This window comes from Musa acuminata, chromosome BXJ3-3 (assembly GCF_036884655.1).
Source record: "Musa acuminata AAA Group cultivar baxijiao chromosome BXJ3-3, Cavendish_Baxijiao_AAA, whole genome shotgun sequence".
Taxonomy (NCBI): domain Eukaryota; kingdom Viridiplantae; phylum Streptophyta; class Magnoliopsida; order Zingiberales; family Musaceae; genus Musa; species Musa acuminata.
Window position 1 is genome coordinate 25,118,453 of NC_088351.1, and position 19,403 is coordinate 25,137,855.

Genomic DNA, 19,403 nt, shown 5'->3' on the forward strand with positions numbered 1-19,403 from the left:
TCTTTCTTGCTCTCTTTCTCTCCCCAATCTCTTTTGAGAAGTAACACTTGTTCAATTTACAGGTATACCACGCTATGGTCGTCTTTCTGGAGATATTTACATCTGCAATAAATTCATGATTGGAGATAGCATACACTCCATTGGTGGAATCCCCATTGTGCTTGTTCTTGTTAAAGCTGCTGAAACTAAGGAGATGCTACACATGGCACTGGGATTACTTGCATGTTCACTTCAGCAGTGCCCGCAGAATGTTAAGGACATGCAATCCTTGAGGGGATATCATTTGCTCGCACTTATTCTGCACCGCAGGATGTCACTGTTTGACATGCATTCACTTGACATTTTTTTTCATATAGCAGCATGTGAAGCCTCCTTTACTGAACCAGTAAGGCTTCAAGCAAAAATGGGCACAAGTTTCCCTGCTGGAACTTCCTCAGAAGCAAGTATCGAGGATCTTTCTTTGCCAAAATTTTCGGATGATATTTGTTCAGTTGATTCACATGGAGATCTGGATGAATATTCTGTTCAAAAGGATTCAATCAGTCATTTTTCCGAACTTGAGAATACTGGTTTGTCAGAAGCTAACTCAGACTGTATTGTCCTTTCAAATGCTGACATGGTTGAGCATGTCTTGTTAGACTGGACATTGTGGGTTAGAGCCCCTGTTCCAATTCAAATTGCTCTTCTTGGATTTCTTGAATGTATCGTGTCCATGCACTGGTATAGACATCATAACCTGACAATCTTACGTCATATTAACCTGGTTCAGCATTTACTAGTAACTCTGCAATGTGGTGATGTGGAAGTTGTTGTTTTAGAAAAGCTGGTAGTGTTGCTTGGCGTCATTCTTGTGGATGGTTTTTTAGCTTCTGAGTTAGAACTTGTTGTCAGATTTGTTCTTATGACATTTGATCCACCTGAATTGACTCCATGAGATCAAATTGTTCGAGAGACTATGGGAAAGCATATTATCGTGAGAAACATGTTACTGGAGATGCTTATTGATTTACAAGTAACTATTAATGCTGAAGAGTTGCTTGAGCAGTGGCATAAGACTGTCTCATCCAAGTTGATTGCCTTTTTTCTTGATGAAGCTGTACACCCGACCAGTATGAGATGGATCATGACTCTTCTGGGAGTTTGTCTTTCTTCTTCTCCTACATTTTCTTTTAAGTTTCAGAGCAGCGGAAGCTACCATGGGTTGTCACGTGTTCTTCCAAGGTTTCATGATTCTCCTGAAATATATTATATCCTCTTCTGTTTGATATTTGGTAAGGCTGTCTATCCAAGAGTACCCAAGGTCCGCATGCTTGACTTCTTTTCCCTTTTTCCAAATGATGGTAATTATGGCGAGTTCAAATTTTTAGACCTGTTAGAAATATTGATTGCTATGGCAAAAGCTACATATGATAGATTTAGTATGCAATCAATGATTGCTAATCAAGATGGTAATATGTCACATTTCAATGGTAGCTTAGTTGCAGAGCTTGCAGAGGCAACAACAGATGTTGCAGGAGATCTTCGGGGTGAAGCTTTATTGCACAAGACATATGCCTCATGTTTAATGAGTGGGATGACAGGAGCACCTATTGCTGCAACTTCAATTTTGTGGTTCATGGTTGACTTGGCAAAAACATGTCCACCATTCTATGCTATGTAGGAGAACAGAGTTTCTTGAAAGCTGCGTTGATCTATATTTTTCTTGTGTGAGGTTTGTTGCTAGATGCCGTAGTATTTTTATTTATTTCTGACAATCCATGGGTTTAATTCCAAGGTTCAAAAAACCAACCTATCTCAACCTGGTACCACTTGCTGCTTGGGCCACTTATGGTGCCAGGAGGTTCAGTTGAATATGACTGTTACCGTACAAATAGGTACATCAGGCAGTAAGCCTACTGTCTGTTATCAGGAAATTTTAATCTTTTATTTAAGTTTTGCTTCTCCTTTGCTGTTCTGTCTGTTATCAGTACATTAAATTGTACTGATACCATACAAGTCTGGCCACCGGTCTGCATCAGTGATGGACTGAGATTATAAACCTTGTTTAATTTCATTACAAATTTAGGCACTTTCCTAACTTCTGTATAATATATTTTTCTTAAAGAGTTACTGTTTCTTGTATTGTGACTGAATATACTGCTACCCAGGACTTATTGCGCATTAAAAATGGCCAAAAATCTCACAACTGTTGCACCAGAGGAGAAGAACATTGATGTTGATGCAAAGTATTCTCAAAATATGTTCTGTAGCGAGCCTCTAGAGAATGTGCAGTCTGTGAAAATTTCTGCGAGCACTAGAAGCTTTCCTCATGAGCAAAAAACTATTAGCTCTGGAGATATACAAGGGTCACCTAATTATCCTTTGGGCTATGCTGATGTAATGCAAGGGTCACCTAATTATCCTTCAGGTGATGCTGAAGTAGGAGGTGATGCAACAAATTTAAATCCAAAAATATCTGTTAGTGGAGAAGGTGGCGAAACTGAGACTGAGTCTTGATGAACCAAGTTTTAGGCATGTATCTCTTACTTCTAATGTGCCTGATATTGAGCACCTTGATTCCAATGGAACTCAAATTCCCATTCAGCCAACTGATTCACTCAGCTCTGCCTCTATGAGTGTGCCTTGTTCTTTAGCCCTGTCTGAGAGATCAAACCTGAAAGATGCAGCAACACCTAGTACATCTCCCATTCCTGCTTTAACTTCATGGATTGGCAACACTAGTAGTGAAAGTGATGCAAAAGCAAAATTAACTGCTGCTCCATCCTTGAGATCGTTTTCTTTAAATGAGTTTGATTCATCTCCTGATATAAGAACTTTGCATGAATCATCTGCCACAAGCATGTTCTTTCTGATAAACCCAAAGCTATTACTTGAAATTGATAATTCAGGCTATGGAGGTGGTCCTTGTTCTGCAGGAGCTGCTGCCACATTAGATTTTATTGCTGAAGTTCTTGCTGATGTTGTCTCAGAACAGTTGAAAGCAACCCAGTCTGTAGAGAATATATTAGAGTCTGTTCCACTATATGTCGATGTTGAGTCTACTTTAGTTTTTCAGGGATTGTGTTTAAGTAGATTGATGGACTTTCTGGAGAGGCGCCTCTTGCGTGATGATGAAGAAGATGATAAGAAGCTTGATAAGAATTGTTGGTCTGTAAATTTAGATTCTCTTTGCTGGATGATCGTCGATCACTTATATATGGGATCATTTCCTAAGCCAGTTGGGGTAATTAGAACTTTGGAGTTTGTGTTGTCAATGTTACAACTTGCTAACAAAGATGGTCACGTGGAAGATGCAGTACCTGCAGGAAAAGGAATATTGTCCATAGCCAGGGGAGGCAAGCAACTTGAGGCATATATCAATGCCATCTTGAAAAATGCAAATCACATTATAATGTACTACTTCTTACCTTCATTCTTGAAGTCCATTGGTGAAGATGACCTGCTTTTGAGTTTAGGCTTTCAATCTCAGACAGGCAAGGGCTTACCTTTCAAAGAACTGCAAGATGAATCATCAGTTGATATATGCATGATTTTGCAGCTGTTAATTGCTAACAAGCAACTGATACTCTGCCATAGCAATCTTGATACTTATCTGATTTGTTGTGTGTGTGTAAATTTAATTGCTATTCTCCATGACAAGAGATCAGCTGCTCAAAATCTGGCAGTGGACATCATCAAGTACTTATTAGTGCGTCGTCGTTCAGCACTTGAAGACTTACTTTTTTCGAAGCCAAACCAAGGGCATACTTTGGATGTTTTGCATGGCGGTCTGGATAAGTTATTAACAGGAAGGCCTTCTTCATTTTTTTACTGGCTTCAGAGCTCTGAGCAAACTATCAACAAAGTCTTGGAACAATGTTCATCTATTATGTGGCTGCAATATGTAGCTGGATCGGCAAAGTTTCCAAGGGTCAGAATAATGGGAATGGAAGGTCGTCGTAAGGGGAAAATTAGTAGGAAAGCACAGGAAGCTACAAAGTTAGATATAAAACACTGGGAACAAATATATGAGTGAAGATATGCACTTGAGTCTGGTCAAGATCTAATGTCTACTGAGCTAAGATCTATTCGTCAGGATAAATATGGTTGGGTTCTTCATGCTGAAAGTGAGTGGCAAACTCAGCTTCAACAACTTGTTCATGAAAGAGGGATTTTTCCTATACTGCATGCCTCTGTAGAACCTGAATGGAAGCTCTGTCCAATTGAAGGACCATATCGGATGCGTAAAAAGCTTGAACGTTGCAAACTAAAAATTGATACAATTTGTAATATCCTTGCCAGAGATTTTATGCTGAAAAATCCAAAGGTGGTTACAGAAAAACATGAAAATGTTGCACATACATCTGGATCCGAATCAGATTCGTGTTTTAATTTATCATCAAATGATGCTCAGGAAAAGGGCTATGATGGTGGTGACCATGAAGAGACCTTATTTAAAGAAGAAAGTTCTAAAATCGAAAGCTTATCATCTGCTCAGATTGGGTGGAATGATAATGGTCATGGTAGTATGCATGAACCAAGTGTTCACTTTGCCATGGAGTTTGGCATCAGGTCAAGTTCCTTCTCTGTTCAGATAGCAGAGGGCACAAAATCTGAATTGAGCTCTCCAAGGCAGTTGTCTTTTGAGGTTCATAATATGAGAGCTTCAGAGGATAAGCAAGAGAAGGAACTGCTTGATAATGGTGAATATCTTATCAGGCCTTACCTTGAACCTTCAGAAAAGATAAGGTTCAGGTATAATAGTGAACGTGTTGTGGGTCTTGATAAGCATGATGGTATATTTCTTTTAGGTGAGCTCTGCTTATATGTTATCGAAAACTTCTATATTAATGACTCTGGCTGCATATGTGAAAAATTATGTGAGGATGAACTATCTGTGATTGATCAAGCTTTAGGTGTGAAAATGGATATTTCAAGTAACAGCGAGTTCCAGCTAAAATCCTCATCAACATGGAGCACACCAGCAAAGGCATTTGCTGGTGGAAGAGCATGGGCATATAATGGAGGTGCTTGGGGAAAGGAGAAGGTTTGTAGCAGTAGTAACCTGCCACATCCATGGCGTATGTGGAAGCTTGATAGTATTTATGAACTCTTGAAATGTGATTACTAGCTTCGCCCTGTTGCTATTGAGATATTTAGCATGGATGGATGTAACGATCTTCTGATTTTCCACAAGAAGGAGAGAGAGGAAGTCTTCAAAAACTTGATTGCTATGAATCTTCCATGGAATTCCATGTATGTTCATTTCATTTGCTTTTACCTTTCTCTTTTCCCTGTTCTGCTTTATTTGTCTTACTATGTGGTTCTCAAGTTTGTCATGATCTGCACCACTCAATAATTCCATATTGTGAATTCAGATGTGAATGCTAATAGAAAGCACTTAGCATATGCATCTTTACTTCAGATGTATTCAAGAGGGTGAGTCTTCTGCAGCTTGCTTCATTGCAATATAAATGACCAAGGTTTTGGCCATGGAAATCGCCTCCTTGTTTGTAGGGTGAAGGCTATTTACATTAACCATTCCAAGACTCCACATTGATTGGTGCTTTGTATAATTGATTGCTCTTTTTTTCATTTCAAATGTGAATTTTGAAATATGAAGAAGTTAGTTACTCTTTTAATCTTTTCTTTTAATTCCATATCTTTCTTATTTGTAGCATATTTAGTGGAAAGGAGGGTTTTCTGAAACGTCATCAGATTTCTTTAGGAGTTGTAATGCTTCTCATTATGAGAGCTGTTATATTTTTACCCAAAAATTAAATAAAAAACAAGTTCCATTTTTAGCTGTTAGTGTTTTGACTTGTAGACCAGTCCTTGCTTTATGAAAAATGAAGAAAAATTCAAGCATAAATAACTGTATACAAAGGAAACCCTCCCTCGCACATTTTCTTTCTTTCAGACTCACTCCTAGATCCCTTCCATTTGAAGCATAATTCTGAGCTTGAAGAGTCACTGTAGTTCTTCTATATAGATTTTTTTCTCTTGATTTCTTTCTAGAACAACATTGAAGGCCTTAATTGTTTTTAAAATCTAGTAAAAATAATAGACAATTATGGTGGTGTCGTAGGAGATATAGAATATTAAGAATATCATAAATACTCCCAGCCTGTAAGTAATGATTTTAAGTGAAAAGATGTAATCATCGATCATTTTTCTCAACATAAATTAATTACCATAAATAATATATTTTATTTAAATTATTAACTTTCTTGTTTGTATAGTATGGTTAAGGAAATGATTAAAATTGATTTCCTTAATTATATGGATAAGTTAAAAATTTTATTAATTAATTAAATTATTAATTGATGTATTTCCTAATGAGTGATGAGAATTTTAGAAAGTAAATAGTTTAAATTCTATTTTTGTGTGTAAACCATAAGAAATAAATATTATAATTTTATCTTTATGTGTGAAAGTAAAATAAAAATTAAATTATTGCTTATCTTTTGGGAGACCTCATATTCTTCTATATAAAAAGGCTCCTCACTCATTCCTCATAGAGCCGATAATGTGAGGATTGAGGAGAGGATCTCTAAGGAGAGGTTAAATCTTCTATTCTTTTCTAACCAGTTTTGATTTATGTTTTGAATTTATTGATATTAGGATTGTTAGAATTTTATGATGCATAATAATGTTTTAATTTTAAAATTTTATGATTAATAAATAATAATTGATTTTTTATTTTAGAATGATTATTTGACTTATATTGGGTCTCTTAAGCTTAAATAAATTTAAGATTGATTTATTATTATTTTTTTATTTTTGGATTAACATAATAGCTCTAATTCATTTAATTAAATATATCTATGTTACAAGAATTATATATGAATTTTTATGATTTAATTAATTTTAAATTTAAGACCATGAATCTAAATTATTTAATTCATGGATTTAAGTTACTTTTTAATAATTAAAAATATTAAAATCTAATTTAATAAGAGGGGTCAAATTGGGGGTCTGACCTGAGTTAAATTGATTGATTAGACTAGCCCATATAGTCAAGTATAACCTAGCACATATGGTTAGGCATAACCCAGCCTATGTGGTTAGGAATGGTCTAACTCGTGTGGTCAAGCATTACCCAGCCTATGCCTAAGTACAACCTAGCTCATGTGACCAAGTATGACCTAGCCCATGTGACTAGGTACAGCTCAGTCCATGTGACTAGGCATGACCCAACCTATGTAGCCAGGTATGATCCAACCCATGTGGTTAGGTATGACCCAACCTATGTAGCCAGGTATGATCCAACCCATGTGGTTAGGTATGACTCAACCTATATAGCCAAGTACGACCCAACCATGTGGCTAGGTATGATGCAACCCATATAGCCAAGTACGACCCAGCTCATGTGGCTTAGCACGGTGCAACTCAAGTGGCCAGGCATGACCCAACCCATGTAGTCAAGCATGACCCAACCAATGTGGTTAGGCACGACCCAGCCTGCGAGTCAAGCGTGACCCAGTTCAGTGGTGAGGCTTAACCCAACTCATGAGTGAGGCTCAACCCAGACCACTAAGCTTAGGTCCACCTAGCTATGTGACTGACATTATATATATTTCTCTATTCAACCATTGTACCTCAACCCAACTTAATAGTACCTAGGACTAAGTTTGTATCTCTATTCAACCATTTTACCTTAACCTAACTTAGTACCTCAATGTATATGCGGCGCATGTGACCCATTTAAGACTTAGGTGGGTCAGTTTGGTCTGGGTTAGCACTATGTGACATAGTCTAATTTCTTCGTCTCTTATTGATTTGAGCTTGTTAATTGATTGAATTAGACAAGTTTGATCGGTTCAAGCCGATTTAACGTGATTTCAAAACAACTTGACTAGTTCAAACCTACTTGACCTAATTGGAATCAATTAAATCTAAATTAGATCAGTCTAGGGTAATTCCAGATCAATTTTATAAGGATTTAAGATTGGTTCCATTATGTCCTAATTGGATTTAGTTTGGTTTCAGTCAATTAGGCTATTTTTATTAGGGTTCTAGTTGATTGAAGGCTATTGAGAGATTGATGTCTCATGTATTTATAATTTAATGAACTTAAAAATTTTATTTGAATGTGTCATTTAGAAATGATTATTGATTTTCTACAGTTTCTTTTAGATTAAGTTTATGATATTGATGTGATTATTATCATGTAGAATATGTAACTATACTAGTGGTTCACATTGGAAGTATAGCCTGTGAAAGGAGCTAAGGGCCCATACAGTGTGGTTCCACCAATGGACATAGTCTAATAGATCATTCATCAAGCATTGTCTCTATAATATTTTATCATACTATTTCTTAGATGCATGAATGAATGTATGTATGTAAATAAATGATCATGATTGTTTATGGATCCTTGTTAAGGGCAAATAGGGTGATTTCTTTCGGGGATTAGCTAGTCGTCGGACATGACAATTAGATGGTTCCTCCATTCGGTGTTGGGAGGAACGTGTTCCCACTTGGGTGAGTAAGAGATATCATTTCATCCGCTATTGGGAGTGCGATATGGATTCTCTCTATCCGTTGTTAAGAGGAATCCATCCCATAGAGTATGTATTTTTATCCATTATTGGGAGTGTACTATTAGGTGTGATATATACTTTTGTTATTTGATTGTTATATATCAAGGTTTTACTTACCGAATCGTACCGCCCGGTACGGGCGGTACGTACCGGTCCGAGAGGCGACCGGTACGCGGACCGCCCCCTACCGGGCGGTACACGCAAAAATATCCCGTATCGGCCGTTACGGGTAATATCGGGCGGTAACGGTCGAAATTTCGACCGTTACCGCCCGGTACCATTCGGTAACGGGCGGTAACGCAGCGCCTTTTCGGCGACGTCGCCGAGGCGACACGACGTCGCCTTTTTCGGCGACGTCGCCGAGGCGACACGACGTCGCCTTTTTCGGAGACGTCGCCGAGGCGACACGACGTCGCCTTTTTCGGCGACGTCGCTATATATATATATATATATATATAATTTAAATAAACGTCGCCTCGGCGACGTCGCCCTGTGTGGGGAAGGAAAAAGCGACGTCGCCGAGGCGATGCGACGTCGGCCATTAAAAAATATATATATATAATATATATATATACATATATCACTCGGTATACCGCTCGGTATACCGAGCGGTATACCGTTCCGTACCGTACCGAGAGATCGTCGAAACTCCGGTACGGTACGAAATTTCAAACCTTGTTATATATATCATCGAGATGTGTTGCATATGACTAATGCATGATTTTATTTACTATTTAAGAATTATCATTATTTTTCAGATATATGAGTTTCATAATGAATTAATATGTTATTATTTCATATTAAGTTGTTAACATTTATATATATTTCATGAATATTATAATTATTTTTATAGTTTTTCAAATGTTCCTACTAGCATGTGTGGTTATTGATGTATTTTTCTCTTATATTTATTTTCAGAGTAGCTTACTACTTTGTAGTAGATCTGATGTTTGGGTGGAAGAAACTTTTTTGTCACTTGTGGTCTTACCAAGAAAATGTGATCTTCTTTTAGTTAAAAAAATATTTATTATTGTAAAGACAAGGATTTGAATTCAAAAAATAAAAAAAAATCTTCTTAAATTATGAATATTGAAATAATGGTTTATTTTTTATAAATCTGGGATGTGGCAGAAGATGACAGCCTATTTCAATACATCCAATTTGAAAAGTATACTAGGTTTCATTTTTCTAAAAAAACTGAATTACAAGCTAATTATGCAGTTTATCAGCAACCAGATCCTCTTATTATTGTGATGTATTTAATGAAGTTTTGTGCATAAATATGCAATTGGTACCTGCCCTTTTTTTTTTAATCAGAGTCTTTTTTGGTGACTTTGTTTTTTTGTAATTAGGAACTAATTCTATTGAAAACATGTGCCCTTGTTGACCTGAATCCTTGTGTATTATGAGAAATAAATGAGATGTTATAAGACAAAAGTATAGATAGTATCTTCTTTTTAGTTTTTGAATGATGAGAAATGACTTAAAGGGAACATCTCCTAGGTGGTACAATATTTGCAGTCGAACAATAAGTTATCAAGCAAAGTTGACGCCATTTGACATGTGACTTTCATCTATTTGTGTTTTGATAATTCTTTGAAGTTTAAACTATACCCATTTAGGTGATCCCTAGTTATAATTACCTGAATCACTGTTTCATATTGTAGAGTTAATATGATTCTGGGTTTTAAGTTCTTACTTCTATGTCACTATGATGCATCTGGAGGTCCGGGATGGTGGTTTTTTGTTTCTACATATGCTGTTTTGTCTCTCTTGCACATCACGATTATAGTTGTGTAATTCAACATTTTAGTTCCATACTGTCACAGACTTAGTTGGTTTTGCCTAAGTCGTGCGGCACCCTTGCGTGTCCGTCCGCAAAGGTCAGCCTCCCCGAAGCCTCCCATTGTCCCTTAGGACCAACAAAAGAGAGAACGGGTTAGAGAGAACGCCTCAATCGGGATCCACAAGCAAACATCTCCGAAAAATACTTCATAGACAATGCAAATTACAAACAGACTTTACAAGCTCTGAACAGTGGCACAACAAAGGGTAAAATGGTCCATTACAGACCGACAATCTCTCGCACGTGTCCACATGACACAACCTTTATTTACAAGCCTAAAGAGGCCACCAACCCAACTAAAATGGGACTATTGAGCCTTCGGCCGCCCCTCTACATACTGTACAAGGCATGAACATGCCAAAAGACATGGACATACATAAGCATTACATCAAACACCTTGTTTAAAAGTTTGTCCGTGACATTCTCCCTCACTTATTCCTTCGACGTCCTCGTTGAAGCCTTTGTCGACACTGCAACTCCTCGCCTTTGCTGAATCTTCAATCTTCTGCTCCAGCTACAATGCGCCTCTTGGCTCCTAGCTGCTCTCCGCTGCTATTTTTGAGTAGTCGAATCTTTGATCCGCCATGCTGCTTCAACTCACCAATGACTCTGATTCTAGTGTGGGGTTGGTTGAGTTGTGTTAATCATTGTTGATTCCTGCGGATCCCCCAGATGAAGGAAAAGACCATCCTTACTGCGGCAGTCTCTCAAATTCCTCATGTTGCTTGAACTGGGTGGATGCTTGTTGGAGCTTTAACGAGCATCGTCTCGCAAACTTCTGAAGTTTTGGGTCCTTCCTCCACAAAATTTGCTCATTGACTCTTCTTTCACATAGTTGTCACATCCAAGTAGGTTCGCATCACTTCCGCTTTCGATTGGCATTTCGTTGGGAAATGAAGCGGACAATCTACTCTCAGTAGCACTGATCACCGTTGGTGAGGATTTGACAACTATTGTCTTCCATTATCTTTGAAGGGTCTTTGAACTTGTGCAGAGCTCCTCTGCTGGATAGATAAGAGAATTGGGGTACTCGGTTTCGCCCATTCTCTTAAGGGTTGAGAAGGCAAAGGTTACTTGACTTCGCTCGCCTCCTCGAGGTTGTACTCCATGCATCGAGCTGGTTACTAGCCTTCGCCTACTCTTTGCTCACACTTCTGAAGCCCTTGAAGTGTTTGCACTCTTTGCGTTGAGTTAGTTACTATGATTCACCTTCTCAATGCCATTGAACTTCTGGAATGCAGGAAGTTTTCACCCCAACTTGGAGTAATTCTCTCATAGGTTTGGTCGTCTCTGGGATTGTACCGTCTTCTCCATCAACCCTGCCGCCTACTCCATTGAGTAGCAAAGGTACAGCACCGCGTACTACCTGCTTCGTTCCTTGGTTATGCACTCTTGCATGACCCGAAGTCCTTCACTTTCGGCTATCTTAATGAGAAGCACATTGACATCGGTCTTACGAAGTTCTTCGGCCTCTACCCTTCAGCCTTGTCTCGGTACTTGGAGATTGCCTTTGCATTCTCCACCTCCTTGGACCCTTTCACGACCAAGCGCTCTCCCTCTATGAGAGCAAGGGATCAATGACTTTTACGGAAGTCCCGCCTCTGCGGTACCATGGCGCTGCCATGCCTATGGCCCTACTATCCGTCGCCTCGCATCTGCATCCCTTTTCTTCACGATCGGTAGATATGTCTCCGTGGCACTCCTCTGAGTCCACCTCCATTCTAACTGAGGCTTGATTTTGGGTAGCTAAGTCCCTCTGGACTCGTCGTCGCTTCCTCGCCCCTTTCGACCCCCTGCTTCAACACCTCTGTGTTCTCCAAGCAGTCCGTTTGGTCGATGGAAAGACAGACTGTAACTCCTATGCATGGCCTCTGCCATCACGTTGTAGGGTTTGCACCGATTCTGTTCTCCTTAGCTTCCTTGGTAGCAATGTTCGCTTACTCGGCCTTGTCCTTTGACTTGCCGGGCTCCCTTAAGCGAATATGAGCTCTGGAGCAGTCCAACTCTCCAGCTGCTTCGATCATACCTCTGCATGATTAAGTCCCTCCCATGAGACTCACTGGTACTTGCATTCGAACTTTTCCCTTAGTGGAACACAGCCCCCATATGCTGATGACCAAGGTTTTCATCCGATGCAAAATTCGATGCACGCCCGGAAGACCCGCCTCTGCGGTACCATAGCTTCACTCCTTGAATCCATAGCCCTTCTTGCCATCATGTTGTTCACCGAAGTGGAGCTTCCAATAGCTCCTGATCATACCTCCGTATGATCTAGTCCCTCCCGGGACTATGTCGTGTGTATCGCATTGCTACGAACTATTCCACCACGATCCGCTGCACCATGTCGCCTCCTGGTGACATCTCCATTGCATTCTGATCCTTGTGGAATAAACTCGAATTGTGAACCCTCCATGTGTGGCCTCTGCCAATACATCGCAGGGTCTCTTCCATCTTCGATTTTGTTCGCTCCTTTGGCAATCAACCTTCATCCACCTACTCTTGGGTCACACCTAGATGAAGCACCGCTCTAGGATAGTCCGTCGCCTAGTAGCTCCCGAAGTCCACCGACTTCACTGTAATTTGTGCACCATTGTCTGGATCCTGGGCCTCTGCCCCTACCAGCACAATCTCCGCTGCGCACTGCTTCCTTCATGGCAACTTGAATGGCAACACTGTGGCATATTCTTCAAGAGTACCCACCTCTGAGTCCTCTTGCCCCGTGCTAAGGCCTTCTGAACCCAATTTCGCCTCCGCAAATTGAGTCGCCTTAGTTCCTCCATCAAATGCTTCTCCGAGATAAGGTGCATGTGCCCAGAAGCTCCCTTCGTCTTTGGCACCATGCAAGATGAGTCCGCTCCGTCAGAATGAAGGACCCATGGAACAACATGATCCTACTCTTGCCTCTGCAAGAGTTCATGTCCTTGACCTTTGTCTAAGGAAAGCACTGTGCCTCTGCTCCATGTTCCAACTTCTATGCTGGCTCCCTTCATGCGGCTCGGGTACTTCGCCAAGTTACACCCAAGTTGCTCCGCTCCTCGTTTTTGCATTGAGTCGATGGTGGCCCTCGCGCCCACCATTCCACGGGTCAACCCTCCCTTGAGTCCGATCTCCACATCGACTCCAAGTGTGCCTTCATTTGTGTTGCTTTGGGTCGCTCCCCCACTTGATCTCGCAATGCATCCACCAATGCATTCTCTCAAGCGAGATCATGCGACGACTCCTCGCCGCTTGCTCAGTCCATCGAGCTTCGTGGAGTTGTTGTTTGTTGAGGTACTCCTCAACATGTGAGGTTCGTCTCACATGATTCTCCCTCTAGAGAGCCGGGACTTATCCCTCCTGGATAACTGTCCCATTGGAGCAACATCTCTCTTTGTTTCGGAGACCACCATCCCCTTGGACTACTCCGATCTGCTGAACAAACTATGCATTGTTCTGCCTCCTGCAAACGCACTTGCTAGATTGCGACTCCATGTCAATACAGCTCCTGCTGCACCACTCAAGGCCTAGCAACATGCTGAACTCGTTGCACACTTCAGCCTCTTACGGACGTATCCTTCACATGCCAAAGAGAAAGTTCCAATACTCCATGGCGCCGAGTTTCGGTCGCCTTGGGATGGCCACGAACATTCCATCGTCCGCATACAAGCCTATGCATGAGTACCAAATTCTTCGAGTTAGCAATTCCCCTCACCTCTGTGAGCTTTGCATAACTCTTTTGGACGTTGAGCAACTCATTCCACCTTGCATGGTCTCATCCTTTACCAAGCGTCTCGCTTGCCTTGAGCACCATCAAGTATAGTTGTCAACGTTGAGCCATAGCTCAAACTCAGCCATCCCAACCTTTGTGCGCTCCACATTCTTCCAAGCTTGCCTGTTCTCGTGGTGCCTCTTGCGCGAAGGGTTGGCCATTCCTCTGAATGCCAATGTCAGATGCCCGCTTCACCGAGCGACTCCTTTTCCCTACATCTCCATGCCCGTTTTCCCCCAAACGGTCGCGCGTGTGCTGACTGCCCTCAACGCAGCCCCGCTAGGTCCCCTACGTTTGCATGCTAAGTGTTTTCATGAGTGCTTGTCCCGCTCTGATACCATCTGTTACGGACTTAGCTGGTTTTGCCTAAGTCGTGCAGCACCCTTGCGTGTCCGTCCGCAAAGGTCAGCCTCCCCGAAGCCTCCTATTGTCCCTTAGGACCAACAAAAGAGAGAACGGGTTAGAGAGAACGTCTCAATCGGGATCCACAAGCAAACATCTCTGAAAAACACTTCATAGACAATGCAAATTACAAACAAACTTTACAAGCTCTGAACAGTGACACAACAAAGGGTAAAATGGTCCATTACAGACCGACAATCTCTCGCACGTGTCCACATGACACAACCTTTATTTACAAGCTTAAAGAGGCCACCAACCCAACTAAAATGAGACTATTAAGCCTTCGGCCGCCCCTCTACATGCTGTACAAGGCATGAACATGCCAAAAGACATGGACATACATAAGCATTACATCAAACACCTTGTTTAAAAGTTTGTCCGTGATAATACGGCCCTGAGAGAACAAATTGACAGGTTGGACACAACAATATCTGGGTCATCAAAACAAGAAGGCAATGAAGGAAGCCATATTTTTAAGGTCATGGCTAAGTCCTTCTTAAAGAGATGGCAAAATGGAGAAATTAGCAACTTTCAATACCTCATGCTCCTGAACACTCTTGCTGGACGTGGCTATAGTGATCTTACTCAATATCCAGTATTTCCCTGGGTTCTTGCAGACTATGAGAGTGAAACTCTGGATCTGAAAAGTCCTCAAAGTTTCCGTAAATTTGATAAACCAATGGGATCCCAAACAGCAGAGCGAGAGGATGAATTCAGGAAATTATGGATGTCTTATTTCCATATTTGTGCCTTCTCAGATATGAAACCTGGGATGACCCTGATGTCCCAAAATTTCACTATGGATCTCACTATTCTAGTGCCAGGATTGTTCTTTTCTATCTCGTAAGGCTGCCACCATTCAGTACTGAAAATCAGAAATTACAGGGGGGCCAGTTTGACCATGCAGATTGTTTGTTTAATAGTGTAAAAGATACATGGTTAACTGCAGCTGGAAAGAGTAACACATCAGATGTAAAGGAAATGATCCCCGAATTCTTTTACATACCTGAGTTTCTAGAGAATCAGTTTAATCTAGATTTGGGCATAAAACAATCAGGTGAAAAGGTATATTAAGAGCTAAATTTTGATTTTGCTTTTGCAAATGCAACATAAATATGCATATGGGTTCTCCTTGATTTTGTTGGATATCATTGTTTACATTTAGTGCATTGAGAATCAGAAGAAGTTCTTTCTCAGGTTGGTGACGAAGTTCTGCCCCCTTGGGCCAAAGGCAGTGCTAGAGAGTTCATAAGGAAGCACTGGGAAGCTTTGGAATCAGATTATGTTTCTGAAAATCTGCATTGCTGGATAGACCTCATCTTTGGATATAAGCAGAGGGGGAAGGTGAGCTCTAAACTCAACATTTTTACTAGCACTTCATAGATCATGATCTTAAATTTTGTATGATCTCCAACCAACCTATCAATTTGTTATCCATGCAAAAATTATATTTGCTTAAAGAAAAATTTTCTTACTTCATGTGGAGGAAAATATGGTTTGAAATCATGCACGCCATGTACCGTCACCAGATGCGACAAAAAATTTCTTGCTCAAGGCAAATGTTTCAGGTGATGTATGCCTTTTCCTTTACCAAGAAGACTACTGACTTTTATTAAGCATGAACTCACTGTTTTACCCATTCCATATCGCTTATCCTATATTTTTCAGTTATTTAGAATTGCTGTCCCTTCTTTGTTAGTTTAGCTATGTTGGATTATGACCCATATAGCATTTCCATTCTTTTTGATGGAAGTTTTTGTCACCTGATTTTATTGTCAACATTTAGAGAACGCAACTTTTGACTATTGGGTATGTTTTGACAACTTGTCAGACTGGTATACTGGTCAGTGTACAGACTTGTACAGCTTGGTATTGCTGAAGAGATAACAAAAAAGAAAAACACCAACCGCTACCAAGCTATACAATTCATTAGCAGTTCTTGGTTAGGCTGACAAATACTGGATTGGTCTGGCCAGTATTTGAAACCATGGTTATGAATACCAAACATTTAGCAATACAGAAAAATCCTAAAATCATCTTACTTGAAAACTTTAATAACTCTAAATGAGCATTGAATCCCCATTCTCAAGTTCCTATTGGAGGACACTGCCGATTTTGTTTATTTAAATTTAAATTAAATTGAATTCAACATTACTTTATACAGTGAAACAAACTATTAAGTTTGCATAAAAAAATAATTTCTTGGTGAATTTGTCCATGGAAGCTGAAAAGTGTATACCTTTGAGGGTTCCAGTATGTGAATAAGACTTCACAATCTGTTGTAAAGTCTTAATGAGGTTGCAGACCCTGCCATTCTGTGTAACTTTCAACAGTAGCATAGTAGAAAATACTTGAAATAAACTGTAGCAATGATTTTCAAAGTGCATGAGCTTTAGATGCATCATCTTCAGGAATATTTCAGTGCCCATGAAAATATAGAAGAAAATAATGGTGGCTTTTTCTTAATCTGATTTACAGTATGGAAGACTAATATGAAGTTTATGATCATTATTGAGTTTTTTTTCTGTTTCACTCTGGACTTATGCCAGATCTGATGAGTTCTTATAGTTGTTTTTATCATAAATTTTCACAGGCAGCTGAAGAAGCTATTAATGTTTTCTATCACTACACATATGAAGGAAATGTTGACATAGATTCAGTTTCAGACCCTACCATGAAAGCCTCAATACTGGCTCAGATAAATCATTTTGGGCAGACACCTAAGCTATTATTCCTGAAACCCCACATTAAGCGACGAACTGACAGGAAAATTCCCCCTCACCCTCTTTGTTACAGCACCAATCTCATGCCCCAGCAAGTTGGTCAATCTTCTTCTTCTATCTCTCAGATTGTGACTTTCACTGAAAAGATTTTCATTGCTAAGGAAAATAGCCTGCTCAAACCATTGACATATAACAAGTATTTCTCTTGGGGTTTCCCCGATAGAAGTTTGAGAATAATGAGCTATGACCAGGATAAGCTTCTTTCGACTCATGAGAATCTTCATGGTGGAAACCAGATTCAATGCATTGGAGTCAGTCACAGTTTCTTGTGACTGGTGCCGATGATGGCGTTGTTGCAGTTTGGAGATTTGACAAAAACAACCGCCTGAGTTTGATGAGGGCCCTCTGTGCCCATACTGGCAAGATAACGTGCCTCCATGTCAGCCAGGCTAACTCACTTATCGTGACGGGATCTGAAGATTGTAGTGTAATTCTGTGGGATTTAACTAACCTGGTCTTTGTCAAGCAGCTTCCTTTATTCCTGGCACCAGTCTCTGCTGTCCATGTGAATGAACTCACAGGGATAGTTGTGATGGCTGCAGGAATTATGCTTGCAGTTTGGAGCATCAACTGGGACTGCCTTGTGGTGGTGAACACCTCGCAACTCCCTTCTGACCTTATCTTGTCAGTGATGAGTCCGATGCACTCTGATTGGCAAGACAAACTGCTACGTAACGGGCCACCGGAGCGGAGCACTGAAGGTGTGGAACATGGTGCACTGTTCCACAGATGAGGCCAATGGAAGGAGTGAGTCACTGACTGATGACGTGGGAAGGCTGGATTTAAATGGGAGGTTACCGGAGTACAAGTTGACCATGCACAGAGTGCTCAAATCCCACAAGCGTCCTGTTACAACACTCCATCTTACGAGCGATCTGAAGCAGTTGTTGAGCGGTGACTCAAGCGGGCACTTGCTCTCATGGATCCTTCTGGAGGATAGCCTGAGAGCTTCTTAAGGCAAGGATGACATTGCTGGATCGATCTGCAAATGTTTGATATAGCCTGTGTCCTCTCCTTCAGGGCATGGTTTTCTTAACTCGGTGGTGCATTCCGAGTGAATTCGAGTAACCACAGGCTGGCCTGAAAGTGATAGAGAAAAGCATTATTCATCATCGCATTAAAAGCTCCGATAGCTAACGGGTGGAATGATGATTGAGCTGACGACCAAGCAAAGCATTGCGAGCAGGGCGGCTTCTTTTATCCCATGCAGTTGATTGTGATTAACCTGTCTTGGTATAAATACATGATAAGCAATGCCTGTAAAATTGTATAGGATGAGCATAAATTATTCCGGTGGCACCATGACTAGCTTTTGGTAATATAGGTGGGAAAGGGCTTCGACAAGGGGATTGACACACATTGCTTAATTTAACATTATTTCTAGTCATTGATTATTTTCGTGAGTGTCATTTGGCACCCATTGTTCATTCATTTTGTGGATGACACACATTGAAGTCAGTAGCATCTATTTGACAGCCTCTTGCTGCAGTATGTGTCACTGCTTCTGAGTCAGTGCAAGTGTTGCTCGGTGTAATTTACCTGTCACTCCTTTCGAGTCAATGTGTGTTCTCCGTTCTTTCATGTGGTTTGCTTTACATCTCCTGCTTTCTTCAGTTGACTGTGGTGTGTTGCAGATTACAATCCTCTTCTCTGCTTTCATGATCTGTGTTTGCTTCATCTTTCTTGCTGTTCTCGTTGCCGGTTGCGGTGTTCGAAAAGCTTTCTTTGACTCGCGTGTGCTTAGCTTTTACTTTTGGACCGTTTATTGCACCGAGATGGTGTGATGCCTGCAGCTTCCTAACCTTTGTCATTTGACAGCTGACTAAAGATGGAACATGAAATGTTTCGAGATCTTTGCATGCTATTGGCAGCGGTTCTTTCACTTTGTCACGCCTCAATCTCCTTTCAGATGCTTTGGCCACCCAAGTTGGGCATGCGCTTTTGTCTCTATGTGCTTGTATATATTATCTTGTCTGTTCAAACAAATTATCCATTCCAGGAAAAAGAAAATTCTTGGGGATTTATCTTTTGATCCTCAATCCCCATCATCATTCCCAAATAAAGTAGACTCGATCCTTCCTCAGAAAGTGCCCAAGGAA

General features: G+C 40.5%; 1 pseudogene; it reads left to right on the plus strand.

The window, feature by feature from the left end:
- The window catches only part of LOC103978348 (protein SPIRRIG-like), a 38,464-nt pseudogene extending 20,102 nt beyond the window's left edge, over positions 1 to 18,362 (plus strand).
- The last annotated feature ends 1,041 nt before the right edge of the window (positions 18,363 to 19,403 follow it).